Raw genomic sequence first — 17,340 nt, 5'->3', positions numbered from 1 at the left:
ATACCGAAATCTGTCTACAGTCATTTTCAGTATGTTGAATAGATGAGCTCTTTTGCATTGAACCTCAGACTTCTGGACACACAGAATTCATTGTATGTGATTCACACACCAGACAGCATCATTAGACAGTGACTGGTCAACCTTCTCTTCATTTGCATCTATATTTGTTTATTAATTCATTAATTAGGAAAGTGAAAGTAAAAGTCACTCAGTTGTGACCAACTTCTTGCGACCCCATGGACTATATAGTCCATGGAATTCTCCAGGTCAGAATACTGGAGTGGGTAGTCACGCCCTCCTCCAGGGGATCTTCCCAATAATTCTATTCCTCCTCATACATTCCTGACTTTAGTTCAAAGGGTCAACTGAAGCAGAGACAATAAAGTAGAATTTTTCACGTTGGACCATCTTCCAGGCACACATCTATATGACTCATACATCAACACTGGTCATAATTGATCTAATGTTGCCCCCCTTTTTTCAATCATTTCTATAGCATTATTGATCAAATAATTATTTCACTAATAATAATTTTTAAAGTGATGATTCACAAAATTTCAAGAATACTTTTTGTACCCCTAATCTATATATAGAATTATTCTCACAATGATATATCTCGTGTTAATTATCCTCAGTTTTTCTTATTACATCAATATACTGTTAACTCTATCCCATATTTATCACTAAAATAGAGCTGCGTTCTCTAAATATATTTCTCACTTTTAAATGAATAACTTAAGAAAAACAGAAACCGAGAAAGCAACTTCACTATTACTCACATTAATCTTTGTATTCCTATTATGCACAGGCAACCAGAGAGCTCACGACGGCGGGAGATGCACCGGTTCTGAGAAGCACAGACAGTAAAATAAATTAAGACACAATCACCATTTCTGAAGAGGCATCAGTGTCTTCAATTTCATTAAGGATACCTTTTGCTATACAACATACATTCCTAACTGCGCCACGTTTCCTCCTATTGTTTTTTTAATGAATTTATGCATATATGCCTAACGAAGTGACAGTTGCTCAGTCATGTGCAACTCTTTGTGATCCCATGGACTGTATAGTCCATGGAATTCTCCAGGCCAGAATACTGGAGTGGGTACCTTTCCCTTCTCCGGGGGATCTTCCCAACCCAGGGATCAAACCCAGGTCTCCCTCATTGCAAGCGGATTCTTTACCAGCTGAGCCACAAGGGAAGCCCAAGAATACTGGAGTGGGTAGCCTGTCCCTTCTCCAGAGGATCTCCCCAACCTAGGAATTGAACCGGGGTCTCCTGCATTGCAGGAGGATTCTTTACCAACTGAGCTGGGACGGAAGCTAATTCCATTATTAAAAACAAATCTAAGGCTAGACAAGAATATGACCAATATTGATCACAATCAATACAAGAATATGATCTTTGGATATGTCTCATATCTCTTTACAGAAGCAATTTCAACAGAGGAACAGACTAATTTTGTTCCATGTTGGACCTCAGAGTTTCAGACACACATTTTCTCATTGCCCATGACTCCTTTATCATCAGTCATCGTCACTGGTCCATGACTGGATCTATTGCTCTTCATTCGTATGTTTGTACTGATTACATTATGAATGCATTGATACAAATAAAAATAATACATGGTTCATAAAAACTCTAGGACAAGATCAAGGATATGCCTAACATCAGTTTGCAGAATCACTTTCCACATAGACTAAACCTTTTTAATTAATAGACCTCAATCATGTTCATTATTGATAAATCAACATAGTACTTCATATTTATCATTAGGCCATGATAAACTTTTCAATGAATTTAATATTTTCTAATAATACTATAAATACCCTTAAACAGATGATCCAGTCCAAAACAATAATGTTGACCATTACTCACCTTGGTCTCACAATCTTGGTAACGGCAGAGGCTAAAATCAGCTCCAGCATCTATTCCCAAAAGGATCAAGCAGACAAGATGATAAAAATGTTGAGACTTTCTCTCCGTTGATTCAGAGTTTTCACAATTCATTTGCATAGTCATTAATTTACAGGAATACTTATTTTGCTCTTAACAAACCAAATATAAACATTGTAACTTTATCAGTAAATGACGATCATCACTATTATTCCCACTCAAAGACATATACACTTGATTATTTTATTTTCCATACCAATTTATGTCATCAGATTTCTTTCTAATACTTTTAATGAACAGTGTTTCCTTGTTTCATATTTATTCACTTATATATTTGTTTATCTTGACATTGATTTCTTAATAATAATAATAATTTTAGCTATTATTGTACACAAAGACTAAGAACATGATCCCCATATATGCCTGGCATCTCCCTATAGGATCACTTCAAAAAAGAGGAAAGTATTAGATTTTTTGTGTTGACCTGTGGTGTTCCTCATCAAAGAATCATACCACAAATCATCATTGTTTGTCCATATTTGTCCTTGTTACCTTCCTTCATGTCAACACTTTTTACTGATCATCCATTCATTATTAACTACATGAAGAAAAAGTGCTTCAGGGTCACAAAAGCTTAAAACAAGGAAGGTCCTTGGCGCTTTCATTTGTCTATAGAATGACTTCCCACAGAAGCTGTCATCAATTGCCCTCACAGTTTCCTATCCAGATGCATTAATATAATGTTTCATATTAACCCTACTTTTACCATGTGGCTATGGTTCACAAACATCGATTATTTTTTTTATAGAATTTAAAGAATGCAGTGAAAATCTAACAGAAATGAAAACCACAAAACCACGAAGAGGACTGACTCACTTTGTTCTCCTAACCCTGAGCGCATCAAGTGCAACCGCAGAATTCATGACCACAAGGAAGGCTTACACTAGCCCACGGTGACAAGCCTAAGGAGGAGAAGATAAACCAGAAGACAGAAAAGGCATTAAGACAGTATTCTAACTAGTCTGTGAATTCCATGTTTTCTATAGTCATTTAAGTAGGTAGTGAATTGGGATCGTTTAGACTTTAGTTTCTCCTAAGTAAATGAGCAGCGTCAATCTTGACACTGATACAGATCACAGACACAAGACATAGAGAGCTTAAGCAATTTGCTTATCAATAACGATGTCATCTTAGCCATAAATTTCCTGATTTACATTTGTTTATAATGTATATGAATAGAATTTCTTGCCTAACCACTTTTCTATGGTTGAACAAAGTTTCACCAATTTCATCTTTATATATTATTTCATTGATCCAATTATAAACATAAAAAGAAAATGTATGAACATAAAACAAGATGTTTGTATATGCCTGACAGGTGTCTATAGGGTCACCTGGAGCAGAGGCAATGGGTCTCCATTTGCGTTGGACCTCAGAGTTCCAGACACGTATTCATTGCATATGACTCATACACGCACCAAAAACCCATCATTGATCCCATGTTGTACCTACTTTCTTCATTCACTTCTATGGTGTTTATTTATGAATTCATTAATTCACTAAAAATAATTTTTAAATACCCAATTATTTGCAAAAAGCAAAAAAAAAAAAAACCAACAAACCCCAAACCACTATTCTATGTAGAGAATCATTTTCATACCAATATATCTCTTTCTTTATACCCTTTGTTTTTCTGTTACATGTCAATTCAGTGTTTATCACTGGGCTACTGCTGGCGATTCTTATTATATGTTACTTTTCAACAATACATTAGATGCTCTGAAAAAAAATCACAGAAAAGACACAAGATTTTGACTTTTACTCACACTGGTCTCTGTGCTCCTGACACAGAGATGCAAACACAGAGCTCGAGGGCGTAGGGTCTGCAAAGAACAAAACAGTCAATGATTAAAAAAAAAAAAGTTTAAGTACAATGCCCATCGATCCTTGATTTGCACATTTCATTTACTCACATATTGAAGTATTTATAAATTATTCATAATGGATCTATTTTTCTCTTAACAAAATGAATAACAAACTTGAGACAAATCCATAATAGTATAAGTGACTCTTAATTGATATAATACTTAGTCAAAGATATCCTGGTGAGCCACTTTTTCCTGACTGAGTTTCAGTATTTTCAATTTGATTAATAGTACTTCTTGCCTTGCCACCTGTTTATACTTAGACAAGGTTTCACCCTTTTTACTTATTATTTCTTAACCTTTTTCTTTACCTATTATTTACATTTTCAATTTGATTAATAGTACTTCTTGCCTTGCCACCTGTTTATACTTAGACAAGGTTTCACCCTTTTTACTTATTATTTCTTAACCTTTTTCTTTACCTATTATTTACATTTCTTTATTGGTTCTAAAATTAATCTTTAACAATAATAAATATAACTCGATGAATATAATAGATGTACTGGGTATATTTCAACATCTGTCTCTAGGATGAATTAAAAGAAATACACTAGGTTTTTGTTGGACCTCAGTATCAGGACATATATTATTCCTTATATAGACTCATCTGCTACCCAGTCATCATCACTAGCCCAAGAAAAAACCCTTTTATTTTTCATTCTCATAAACATTTGGGATTATTTGTAAACTTGCTCCTAAATACACATAAATGAAAAATAAACTAAAATATCTGCAATATCTATCTCAAAAATCTTTTCCAGAGACCTCAGAGATACATGTATAGATTAATAAAGATAATATTTCAGGTCAATCTGATACTTAACATGGCATTTCCCCGTCTTTGATTGTTTGAGCAAGCTCCAAGAAATCACCAAACAAGAGTTGGTGATGGACAGGGAAGCCTGGCTAGCTGCAGTGCATGGGGTCGTGAAGAGTGGAACACGACTGAGCAACTGAACTACCAACTGTCCACTCAAACTAAACCATTGGCTATGACTTACATGGTCTTAACATACCTACCACACCAACGAAACCAGAGAGCGTAACCATGGAAGATGCTTCCACCCGCCTAAGTGCACCCATTCTGAGGAGTGTAAGACAAAGGAGATGATAATAAAATGAGGCACTCTTTCCAACGTCTGTCTACAGAATATCTTCTCTGCTGTGAATGGACAAGCTTAATCCAATATTGGACCTCAGAGTTCCAGACACGCTTTCATTGTATATGATTCATATTGATGATGACCAGACATCATCATTGATCCAACATTGGTCCCCTTTTTTCTGCACATATTTCTTTATCTTGACTGGTTAAATAAAAATCCACTAAGAAATTTAGCAAGAACAATTCAAAAAATAAAGCAAAAAGATGCCAGGTGTACACTGAAGTATTATTACTTTAATGTATCTTTCTCAATAATACACTGTTTTCCATATATACATTCATCAGTACAATAGCTCATATACCCATATTCAACACTGATGCAGCTGCCTTCTTTACCTATAGTCAACATTTCTTTACTTATATTCAACATTCAACAATAATACAGTAAATTACTTTAATGAAAAAAAAACCAGAGAACTTCAACTATTACTCACATTAATCTCCACCTTCCTGTTATACAGAGGCAACCCCAGAGCTTCTGTCCGTGGAAGATGCTAAATCATCGGTATTGGCTTCTTTCTGAGGAGTAGGGAACACAGACGATAATAAAAATATTGACACCTAATAACCACTGGTTCTTGTGTTCTATACTTCGTTTACTCAGTATTTAGGAATGTATTACTTTTCCATTCTGTTCACATTCTTTTAATCTTGTTAAAACAAAAAGCTCAGTCTTAGCTTGAAGCAGAGCTACTACACTGTCTCTTGAGCATTTCCAGGTCTTCCCTGGTGGCTCAGTTGGTAAAAAGTCTGCCTGCAGGAGACCCAGGTTCAACCCCTGGCTCAGGACGATCCCCTGGGCAAGGATATGGCAACCCACTCCAGTAGTCTTGCCTGGAGAATCCCATGGACAGAAAAGCCTGGTGGGCTACAGTCTCTGGGGTCACAAAGAGTCAGACATGACTGAGTGACTAATATTTTCACTTTCATGCATTTCTATCTAATCTTGGTCAAAGATGTGACCCTCACTCATTTACTGAATACGATTCAGTGTTTTCAGGGTTTATTATGGTATCTTTTGTCTCACTCAATATGTTCCTATTTGGACAGTGCTTCACTTTCTTGCATTTGCTCAATGGTTCTTCAGAGATCCATTAATAGTAATGAATTTAAATCTATGAAATCAAAAGAATATAACCTACCTATATTCCTGATATCTCTATAGAAACAATTTTACCAGAAGGAAGAGACTGCTGATGTTCTGGGTTGGACCTCAGAGTCTGAGACATGTTTTCATCAAATAGGACTCTTCCCATCATGATCATCATCGCTGGTCCACGATTAAGTCTCTTTTCTTTGTTCATTTCTATATTTCTTTTCCTTAAATCATCGAATAAATGGTAATATATATTAATCACTGAATGAATAATAATAAGAAGCATATAATAATGGTTGTTGTGTTGCGTTAGTTACTCACTCATGTCCGATTCTTTTCAACCCCATGCATTGCAGTCCACCAGGCTCCTCTGTCCATGGGATTCTCCAGGCAAGAATACTGGAGTGGGCTGCCATTTCCTTCTCCATTTAATAATGGTAATAGTTTAATAATAATAAAGATAATAATTGTGATAATAAAAATAAGTATCCCAAGAATGACACCCTTCAATACCCCTAACCTCAATTTACAGTATTAGTTATCATTAGGAGTCTTCTCAACCAGTTTTTGACCTTTATTCTGCCCATTATCAATTATTTGAAATAATCATTCTTGATTATTTATCATCGAACTATGGTAATTTTTTGATTAATTTAATACTTTTTTAACAATGCCATGAGGACCCTCAGACAAATCACCCAATCTAAGACAACAAGCCTGTCCATTGTTCACCTTAGCTTCCTCCCTGTCACAGTTGGTGTGACAATTGAGCACAACGAAAGTTGAAGTGTCAGTAGCATCTGTCCTACAAAATAACAAACACGCAGGGTGGCAAAACTACTTAGATAGTCTCTCCATTGATCCAAGAATTTGACCATTCATTTGCATAGCAACTGAGGCATCAACTACATTATGCTCATATTTGCTCTTCCCCTTAATAAATCAAATGTCAAACTTGTAACTGACTCAGCCAGTAACTAATGCCTGTCACTTTCTATATCACCCTTAGCCAAAGAGGTAATACCCTCATAACATATCTTTCCTATTGATTATCAGTCTTTTCATTATATATATAATAGTAATTTTTGCCTAACCACGTATTTTTATCATTGAAAAGGCAACATATTCATCATTTTTTATACTATACATTTGTATATTAATTATTTCATTGATCCAATTATAAAAAAGGAAAAAAATGCATGGTAATAATAACCAAAATAAATATCTTTTTGTATTCCTAACCACTGCCTAAAAGGTTACTTCACACACGTCAGTGGACTTGATTTCATTTGCATCAAACCTCAGAGTTCCAGACTCATATTCATTGCACACAACTTGTACGCCTCAGGGAGTCACCATCGATCCATTACTGTCCATCTCATACGAATACATTTCTGTTATTTATGAATCACAAATTCACTAATAATTTTATCAGCACAATTTTTTAGAAAGAGATGATATATACAGAATTATTCTTACTTTAACACTTTAATACAAGAATATCACCTCTGTATATTCCTGAGATCTCACGAAAGAAACAGTTTCTCATCAGAGGGAAAACATTGCCTATGTCTGTATCCTGGACCTCAGAGTTCTAGCCACGGTTTCATCGTTTAGGACTCTTCCCGAAATGATCATCATCATCGGCCCACGACTGACACTCCACTCTTTGTTCAGTTCTGTTTGTTGCCTAACTCAGTAATTCACTAGTAATAATTTTAATATCCTATTATTCACAAAACTCTAGAAAAGTCATGATATTCCTAAGGTGTAAACAGATCATTCTTGCAACAATGTATCTCTTTTAAATTAGATGCTGTTTTTCACCTACGCAGTAATCAATTAATGTGTCATAAATTTCAATAGTTATCACTGAAATAGACTTGGCCTTCTGTTATTCTATATGGAACATTCAGCCACACACACACACATGCACAGATCAACAAAAAAGAAATGAACAAAACCGAGACAAAAAAGTTGGTTATCACTCACATTGGTCTCTGTGTACCTAACACAGAGGTGCAATCATAAGGTGGAGCACCAGGGAATAATGCTTAATCAGCCGAACTGACTCCCTGCAAAGGCCCTGATCCCGGGAAAGACTGAAGGCGAGAGGAGAAGGGGACGGCAGAGGATGAGATGGCTGGATGGCATCACCGACTCAATGGACATGAGTTTGAGTAAGCTCTGGGAGTTGGTGATGAACAGGGAAGCCTGGTGCTCCAGTCCATGGGGTCGCAAAGAGTTGGACATGACTGAGTGAACCACACTGATCTGAATCTTAGCCAAAGGGGTGACATAATTCATAATGGTCATCAGAGGTGGGAATTTTTATTACTATTTCTTTCCTCACCATCTATGTTCACAACTAGACAATAATTTATCTGTTCTTCTTCATCTTCTATCTATCTGTATCTTTAATGGTACTCTCAATGATCTATTAATAATTTTAAAACTCAGTCTTAGAACTTGAACTTTAAACATTCCTAACATCGGCCTACAGGAAAAAATAAACAAAGAAAAGGAGTGTGGAATGTATTGGGCCTCAGGGTTCCAGACCTTTATCATTTGTTGTCCATGACTCATCTGCTAATTGTCACTTGTACATCTGAGACCCCGTTTTAGTTCATTCATTTATCTATTTATTTCGATTAAATCCTCATTCATTGAAAATAATACATGATTAGTGAAAAAAACAAAGAACAAGACACTTGAATACCCCTACTTCTAATTAACATCAAGATAGATTATACCTTTTACTACTAAATATCACTGCTATATATTATCAGTTAATAAATATAAGGTTATATATCATTATATTATTGGCCCATGTTAATCTTTTGCTTCTGTTGCTTTTGAGAATACAATAAAAACACTGAAAACAAGTCCCCAAACCAGACCAGAACCCTGGCCATTACTCACCTGGCTCTCTGTTCCATAGCAATCTGAAGCTCATGCATGACCTTGATCTCATGGAGGCTAAAGTCCCCTTGAGCTTCTATTCTGAAAAGGAATAAGCAGAGAAGGTGATCCCAGATATGGAAACTTTCTCTTCACTGACCTGCAGGCATGTTTATTGATGTTTTTAACGGTTCCTTTACCATAATCAATGAAAATGCATGAAGAGAAAGACCATATTTCTTTCATTTTGGACCTCAGAGTTCCAGACACATATTATTCATCATCAATGACTCATATGTTGGTGTTGATCATCACTGATCCACAAACGATGACTTCCTCTTCATTTGATATTGGCTCTTTGCGACCCCATGGACTGCAGCACACCAGGCTTCCCTGTCCATCACCAACTCCCAGAGCCTACTCAAACTCACGCCCATTGAGTTGGTGATGCCATCCAACCATCTCATCTTCTGTCATCCCCTTCTCCTCCTGCCTTCAATCTTTTCCAGCATCAGAGTCTTTTCCAATGAGTCAGTTCTTTGCATCAGGTGGCCAAAGTATTGGAGCTTCAGCATCAGTCCTTCCAACGAATATTCAGGACTGATTTCCTTTAGAATGGACTGGATCTAGGTTGGATCTGCTTGCAGTCCAAGGGACTCGCATCATCATAACTCTCTTAAATTTATTACCAGCTTTTAGCTTCCTATCAGCTCCTTGGCATCACCGGCTCAATGGACATGACTTTGAACAAGCTCCAGGAGTTGGGGATGGACAGGGAAGCCTGGCATGGGGTTGCAAAGAGTCAGACATGACTGAGTGACTGAACTACTCAGTTCTTTGGGATAAAAGTCACCTTCTTTCATTTTTTCTCACCCATGAGATTAGTGCAGTCATTAGTTCTTGAGAAATCATCCAGCCCCAGACTAGGAATGAGACGATGCCCATATAGGTCTCCTGGCTCCTACAACAAAGATGCCAGCCTAGGCTGGTGCTCCAGAAGCAAACCTTCCTTCAGGTCCCATGCATCCACTCTGAGGGGTATAAAGCAAAATGGACCGACAATGTGGTAGAGACATTCTCCGCTGCTTCTTGTTTCCACACTCACAGGGGTATTCAGGCTATCCTTAACTTAGGGTACATAGAAAACCTTTTGACAATGAACCATTTTGATATTACCGCTGAGCCAGAATATAAAGGTTGACTAGGAGCTTCACGGGCTTCCCTTGTAGTTCAGCTGGTAAGGAATCCGCCTGCTATGCGGGAGACCTGGGTTCAATCCCTGAGTTGGGAAGATCCCCTGGAGAAGGGAAAGGCTACCCACTTCAGGATTCTGGCCAGGAGAATTCCATGGACTGTATAGTCCATGGGGTCACAGAGTCTTACATGACCGAATGACTTTTGCTAGTGACTAGGAGCTTCCCAGGTGACAAAGCGGTAAAGAATCCACTTACTAGTGTGGGAGACACAAGAGACGTGGGTTCAATCCCTGGGGTCTGAAGATCCCCTGGAGTAGGAAATGGCAACCCATTCCAATATTCTTGCCTGGAAAATTCCATGCAAAGAGGAGGCTGACAGGTTATAGTCCATGAGGTCACAAAGAGACAGACACAGCTGAGCATACAACTCTGATCACTTACTCTGTCCCCCTCAACCTTAACCTAAGTGGTAACAGCTGTGTGCCATTCATTAGTAATTGAAATTCAGGGTGTCCTTGGTATATTAATAGTATTTCATGGCTCACCACGTATTTCAGTAATTGGAAATTGCTTCATTTCATCCATCTTTATTTTTAATTATATATTTATGGATTCTTTCATTTTCCAATTATAATAATACAATGAAAATTCATGAACACAAAGACCACAGATAAGCCCCTCATTTATTCCTGATATCTCTCTATGGGATGCCTTCTCAAGTTGAGAATGGACTAGATTACTTTAATACTGCATCTCAGAATTCCAGACAAATATTCACCATATATCACTCATAGATCCAACATGGTTCCTATTTTCCTACATTTATTTCTACTTGTATTGATTAAATAAAAATTCAATAATTTTAGCAGTACAATTTTTAAAAAAGTCTTAATGTGTATAGAATAATTCTTACTTAAATATATCTCTCTTTAATAGATTGTTTTTCATATATGCTTTAATCAAAATAATGGTTTGTATATATCAATGCTCAACACTGATAAGCAGCTGCCTTCTTTATTTTATTCTTTATTTCTTAATAATACAGTAAATTAATCTAATAAAAAAACAGAGATCCTCAACTATCACTCACATTAATCTCCATGCTCTTATTACACAGAGCAAACTACAGAGCTCATTTGTCCATGGCAGACGCTAAATCATCTAAACTGCCTTCATTCTAACAGGACAGAACACGGCTGATAAAAACACTGAGACCTAATAACCACTGATCCTTGTTTTCTATGTTTTATTTTCTCAGTATTTAGGTATTTATTACTTTTTCTTTTGCTACTTTATCTTGTTGAAAGGAAAAACTCAATCTTTAGTCTGCGGCAGAACAATTAAACTGCCTCTTACGCATTTCTATCTAACCTTGGTCAAAGAAGTGACCCTCCACCATTTATCTAATGGGACGTAGGGACTTCAGGGTTCATTACAGTATCTTTTGCCTCACTCAGTATGTTCATCTTTGGACAAAGCTTTACCTTAGTTTTCCTTATATATATTTATATTTGCTTAATGGTTCCATTGCAGAACTCTTAATTATAACAAATCAAAATCTATGAAATCAATGTAAGAATATAATCTACTTATATTCCTGATATCTCTCTAGACAGAAACAATTTCACCAGAAGGAAGACACTGCCAATGTTCTGGATCGGACCTCAGAGTTTGAAACACAGTTTTTCATTGTTCAGGGCTCTTCCCATCATAAACATCACTGGTCCAACACTGAGTCTCTTTTCTCCCTTATTTCTATATTTGTATTGATTAAATCATTGATTAATTGGCATTAATAAAAATAATATATGATTCACTAAACATCCCAAGAATAAAACCCTTGAATATCCATAACCTTAGTTTACAGAATCATTTCCCATTAAGGCCCTTTCTCTTCTAATTTTGGACCTCAATCCCGGCCATTACCAATTATTCAAAATAATCCTTCTTATCATATTTATCACTGAGCAACTTTTTGATTAATCAAATACTTTTTTAATAATACCATAAACATCATCAGACAAATCTCCCAATCCAAGACAACAATCTTGAGCACTGTTTGCCTTAAGCTCCTTCCTGACACAGAGGTGGTGTGACCACCACGCACAGCAGAAGCTGAGGCAGCAGCAACATCCACCTGCAGAATAACAAGCAGACAAAGTGATGAAAATACTGAGCTGCTCTCTCCAGCGACCCAAATATCCCACTGTTTATTTGCACAGGAACGGAGGCATTGACTGACATATAATTAGTAACTGATGAACTTATTGTCAAAGTTGGAACTGACCCAGTCAGTACCTAATACCTGTCACTTTCTATATCATCCTTGGGCAAAGAGATGACACCCTACTACTATATCTTTCTCGATGGGTATCAGTGTTTTCAATATATATTAATGTATTATTACATGATACTAATTTTTGCCTAACCACATTTTTATAATTGAAAAAGGCTTCACATTCATATTTTTAAATTTTACACATTTTTATATTGACTATTTCATGGATTCAATTATAAAAACAGAAATACATGGAAGAAAAGTTATGACCAACCTAGAGAGCATATTAAAAAGCAGGAAACATTACATTGCTGACAAAGGTCCGTTTAGTCAAGTCTATGATTTTTCTGCAGCCATGTATGAATGTGCGACTTGGACCATAAAGAAAGCTGAGTGCCGAAGAACTGATGCTTTTGAACTGTGTATTGGAGAAGACTCTTGAGAGTCCCTTGGACTGCAAGGAGATCCAACCAGTTCATCCTAAAGGAAATCAGTCCTGAATATTCACTGGAAGGACTGATGCTGAAGCTGAAGCTCCAATTCTTGGGCACCCAATGCGAAGAACTGACTCACTGGAAAAGACTGATGCTGGGAAAGATTGAGGGCAGGAGGAGAAGGGGATGACAGAGGATGAGATGGCTGGATGGTATCACCGATGTGATGGACATGAGTTTGAGTAGGCTCCGGGAGTTGGTGATGGACAGGGAAGCCTGGCGTGCTACAGTCCACGTGGTTGCAAAGAGTCAGACATGCCTGAGCAACTGAACTGAATTATCTGACGTGATCATAAAAACCAAAACAAAGTCTTTGTGTATTTCTAACCACTGCCTATATGGTCATTTCGAATGGGACAACAAGCCTCAGGGTTTCAGACACGTATTTACCATACACGACTCATACAACACGAGCAGTCATCATTGATCCAATATTATTCCTCTTTTTCCTATGTGCACTTCTATTTCTTTATTGTACAAGCCACAAATTCACTAATAATGTTAACAGTACAATTAAAAAACAAAAATTGCCTGGATGTACCTAGAATTATTCTTCCTTTAATATACATCACATTAATACTCTCAACTTTATGTATGGTTCGTACATCCATACTCAACCCTGAAATGCAGTGCCTTATTATAGCCCACATTTATTAATAACACATTGCATTATGTTAATAAAATAACAAACTGAGAAAAATTTCAACTATCACTCACGTTAACCTTCATCCTCCTCCTGTTCCGAGGCAACCATAGAGCTCATGCCCATGAACTATGCTAAATCTTCTCTATTCCCTTCATTCTGAGGCGTGTAGAACAAAGATGAGAAAAATATCCATACCTAATTGCCATTAATTCTTATTTTCCGTATTTCACTTGGTCGGGTAGTTACTACTGTTTCTTTCACTCAGTATCTTTTATTTTGTTACAAGGAAAGTTCAATTGGAGACAGAATATCTAGACTGACTCTTTCATATGCATTTCTAGCCAAGCTGGGTCAAACAGGCACCTCTCACTCATTTATTTTGTGGGCATCTGTGTTTCCAACGTGTATTAATAGGATCTTTTGTCTCACAAATTCCAATATGGACACTGCTTCATCCTATTTGTCCTTATATATTTATTTTTATTTGCTTACTGCTTCCACCATCACAGATCCGTTAGTAATAACATATGCAAGTCTACGAAATCAATACACGAATATACATTTTTACATTTCTGATAATTGCACACAGGGAACACATTACTTATGTTCTGTGTTGGACCTCAGAGTTTCAGACATCTTTTCACTGCTCGGGACTCTTTTTTTCCTGATCATCACTGGCCCAATGACCGAGCCTTCTATTTGCTGTGTATTTCTATTTGCTCAATGACTAATCATTCTCAGAGCAGTGTACTCATTTTAATTTTTTATAATTCACTAGTATTTTCATATTGAATATATGTTGATTCATTGGAGTATAATTGGTCTACAATATTGGGTTAGTTTCAACTGTATAGCAAGATGAATCAACTGTATGTATACATATACCCCCTCTTTTTTGAATTTCCTTCCCATTTAGGCCATCACAGAGCACTGAGTGGGGTTCCCTGTGCTTTACAGTAGGTTCTCATTATTTAACTATTTTATATATAGCATCAGTAGTATACATATGTTAATCCCAATAAATAATATGCTGTTATTCATCTATGAGTTAATAAATTCCTGTTTCATAAAGTTCTATATTTATCACTGAGCTGCATTGCCCTTTGGTTATAGTACATGGAAATTCAAATAATACACTGTATACGCAGAGGTAAAAAAGTCACTGAAACTATGATGAGAAATTTAACCATTATTCACATTGGATTCTGTGCTTCTAACATAGAGATACAATCATAAGGCGCATTACGAGACTCAAAGTGTCCATGTGTCCATTGTGAACAACAGAAAGCATGATCAATGAGAAGAAAAAAAAAAAAATGGATCACCACTGACTCTCCATCATTTAACCAGTCACGCGGGAATTCACACCTTTTTTAGAATGCAGACATTGTTTTCTCTTAACAGAAAGAATAACTTCAAATGAAAGAATAACTTCAAATGTGAGATTGACTCAGAACAATAAAGTCAACTCTGAATAGTTCATGCCTATCTGATACTTGGCCAGAGAGGTGACTCCCTTGAACCATCCATTTCAAAATGGACATCAAGGTTGGCACTTTTTATTAATATCTCTTGCTTCATCATATAAGTTCATAAGTAGATAATAATTCACCATTTTCATTCATCTATTATCTATATATCTTTAATAGTGCTTTCATTGATATAGTAATAGTTTTTAAATGCAGTCTAAGAACTTGAACTTTGTACATTCTTAACACCTGTGCACAGGAAGAAATAAAGAAAAAGAGTATGGGTTTCATTGGACTTCAGAGTACAGACTCTTTTATACACCATCCATGGTCAGGCTATCATCATCACTGGTTCATTTGGGCCCACTTTTAGTTCATTTATACTCATATTCATATCAATTAAATCATTACTTCACTGATAATAACAAAATAAATATTTGAGTAACAAAAACCAAAGAGCAAGCCATTAAACATCCCTGACTCTTCTTTAATTAACACCAAAATAGATTATACCTTTCATTAATAAATATCAATGTTATATATTATCAACTAATCAACATATGGTCTCAAGTCATATTTATCACTGGGATATAGTTAACCTTTTGCTTATACTTACTACTTTCACAGAGTATTATGAAACCACTTCAACAACACAAACCAAGATGAAATTTTTGAGCATTACTCACCTTGCTCTTTCCTGAAAATGATATTGATCACAGTAGAAGCTGAAATCACCTTGAGCTTCTGTTCTGAGAAGTATCAAACAAAGAAGGTGAAAGCAGAGATTGAAACCTTCTCTCCATTGATCTGCAGACTTGTTTATTGATGCTTTCATTGGCTCAATTATCATGACCAATGAAAATGCTTGAATAGAAAGACACTGCTTTTCTATTGGATCTCAGAGTTTCAGACACATATTATTCATTATCAATGACTCATACGCCGGCATTTATCATCACTGATCCAGAAAAGAAGACTGGCTCCTCATTCCGTATTGTTAATTGATTAATTCATTGATTTGCTAATTATAACTTATAACTCTATGATTCACAAAACCCAACAAAAGACTTGACACAGCCAACACTCATGTTTCTAGAAAAATACTGACACCATTATGTCTCTCTTGCCTATGATCGGTTTTTCACATAGGCAATAAGCAATATAATGCTTCATACTAATTTCTTCATTCTCAACAGGATTAAAATGACCCTCTCTAACCATACTTCAAATATATTAATAACACAGCAAAAACATTAGACAAGCCATTCAACCCAAGACCACAAATTTGATTATGCTCACACGGGTCTCTGGTTCTAACAGCAAAGATGCCATCCTAAGCAGGTACTCCACGAGGAATCCTTCCTTCGGGCCTCGGGTTCGCCCTCTGAGGAATACAAACCAAAGCAGACCGAGATGGCAGAGACAGTCCCCACTGTTCCCGGCTTCCACACTCACATTATTATTCAGGCCACCCTCAACTTAGGATACACGCAACATCTGTCAAAAACGAACCACTGGGATCTCGCCTCTGTGCCAGAACCTGAAGAATGTCTTTCACTCAGATCCTGTCACCCATATCCTGTCCCTAAGGGGTATCAGTCATGCACCATTCATTATTAACTGAACTTCAGGGTTTCCATGATACAGTAATACTATTTCTTGTCTCACTATATATTTTGATAATTAGTGTTTTACTCCATCTTTATTTGTAATTAAATATTTATTTATAGAATCTCATATTATCCAATTATATGGATATATGCAGCCTGGCATGCTGCAGTCCATGGGGTCGCAGAGTCAGACATGACTGAACACATGAACTGAACTGATATTCATACTCAACGCTGAGATACAGCTGCCTTCTTTACTTATATCCCACATTCCTAATAATACTGTGAATCACCTTAATGACAAAACAAACTGGAAAAAAGAACAGGTATTACTCACGTTAGTCTCCATCCTCCTGTTATACAGAGGCAACTACAGAGCTGGCGTCCATGGAAGATGTTAAATCATTCTATCGCGTTCATTCTGGGGAGTACAGAAAATGCAATATAATAAAAATATTGAGAACTAAGTTTTCTCAATATTGAGAACTAAGTTTTCTCAATATTTAGGTATTTATTATTTTTTCTTATTCTCTCAATTTTTTTTGTTTTGTTAAAAGAAAAAACACAATAATTAAACTGCCTCTTATTTCTGCATTTCTATCTAATCTTGGTCAAATAAGTGACCCTCAGAAAATGTGTTCACTTTCAACCATACTTCACCCT

At 36.4% G+C, this 17,340-nt stretch overlaps 1 long non-coding RNA gene and 9 other non-coding genes across 11 annotated transcripts in view; all 10 read right to left on the bottom strand.

Annotated features, from left to right (window-relative positions):
• The window catches only part of LOC138095055 (uncharacterized), a 34,336-nt gene that overhangs the window by 4,520 nt on the left and 12,476 nt on the right, over positions 1-17,340 (bottom strand). The window contains exons 9-19 of one of the 2 annotated variants that reach the window (XR_011146294.1): positions 17,015-17,098; positions 16,367-16,451; positions 15,754-15,816; positions 9,006-9,086; positions 6,405-6,502; positions 6,165-6,307; positions 5,422-5,506; positions 3,724-3,780; positions 2,774-2,859; positions 1,880-1,929; positions 780-847 (exon numbers count right to left, since the gene is read on the bottom strand). This is a non-coding gene — a long non-coding RNA (uncharacterized lncRNA). The remainder of the gene's footprint in view (positions 1-779; positions 848-1,879; positions 1,930-2,773; positions 2,860-3,723; positions 3,781-5,421; positions 5,507-6,164; positions 6,308-6,404; positions 6,503-9,005; positions 9,087-15,753; positions 15,817-16,366; positions 16,452-17,014; positions 17,099-17,340) is intronic. The other variant, XR_011146295.1, reaches the window with a different exon arrangement.
• LOC138095598 (small nucleolar RNA SNORD113/SNORD114 family) lies at positions 1,473-1,548 on the bottom strand. Its single transcript, XR_011146352.1, has one exon. It is a non-coding gene; the product is annotated as a small nucleolar RNA SNORD113/SNORD114 family (small nucleolar RNA).
• LOC138095590 (small nucleolar RNA SNORD113/SNORD114 family) lies at positions 3,323-3,396 on the bottom strand. Its single transcript, XR_011146344.1, has one exon. It is a non-coding gene; the product is annotated as a small nucleolar RNA SNORD113/SNORD114 family (small nucleolar RNA).
• On the bottom strand, positions 5,012-5,088 carry LOC138095596 (small nucleolar RNA SNORD113/SNORD114 family). Its single transcript, XR_011146350.1, has one exon. It is a non-coding gene; the product is annotated as a small nucleolar RNA SNORD113/SNORD114 family (small nucleolar RNA).
• Positions 6,194-6,265, bottom strand: LOC138095609 (small nucleolar RNA SNORD113/SNORD114 family). The gene has a single exon (XR_011146361.1). It is a non-coding gene; the product is annotated as a small nucleolar RNA SNORD113/SNORD114 family (small nucleolar RNA).
• On the bottom strand, positions 7,378-7,449 carry LOC138095604 (small nucleolar RNA SNORD113/SNORD114 family). Its single transcript, XR_011146357.1, has one exon. It is a non-coding gene; the product is annotated as a small nucleolar RNA SNORD113/SNORD114 family (small nucleolar RNA).
• LOC138095615 (small nucleolar RNA SNORD113/SNORD114 family) lies at positions 7,663-7,734 on the bottom strand. The gene has a single exon (XR_011146366.1). It is a non-coding gene; the product is annotated as a small nucleolar RNA SNORD113/SNORD114 family (small nucleolar RNA).
• LOC138095580 (small nucleolar RNA SNORD113/SNORD114 family) lies at positions 9,232-9,306 on the bottom strand. Its single transcript, XR_011146336.1, has one exon. It is a non-coding gene; the product is annotated as a small nucleolar RNA SNORD113/SNORD114 family (small nucleolar RNA).
• On the bottom strand, positions 13,312-13,383 carry LOC138095603 (small nucleolar RNA SNORD113/SNORD114 family). The gene has a single exon (XR_011146356.1). It is a non-coding gene; the product is annotated as a small nucleolar RNA SNORD113/SNORD114 family (small nucleolar RNA).
• LOC138095575 (small nucleolar RNA SNORD113/SNORD114 family) lies at positions 15,959-16,033 on the bottom strand. Its single transcript, XR_011146331.1, has one exon. It is a non-coding gene; the product is annotated as a small nucleolar RNA SNORD113/SNORD114 family (small nucleolar RNA).

Source organism: Capricornis sumatraensis, chromosome 19, assembly GCF_032405125.1.
Source record: "Capricornis sumatraensis isolate serow.1 chromosome 19, serow.2, whole genome shotgun sequence".
NCBI lineage: Eukaryota > Metazoa > Chordata > Mammalia > Artiodactyla > Bovidae > Capricornis > Capricornis sumatraensis.
This window is presented reverse-complemented; position numbering and strand designations above follow the sequence as displayed.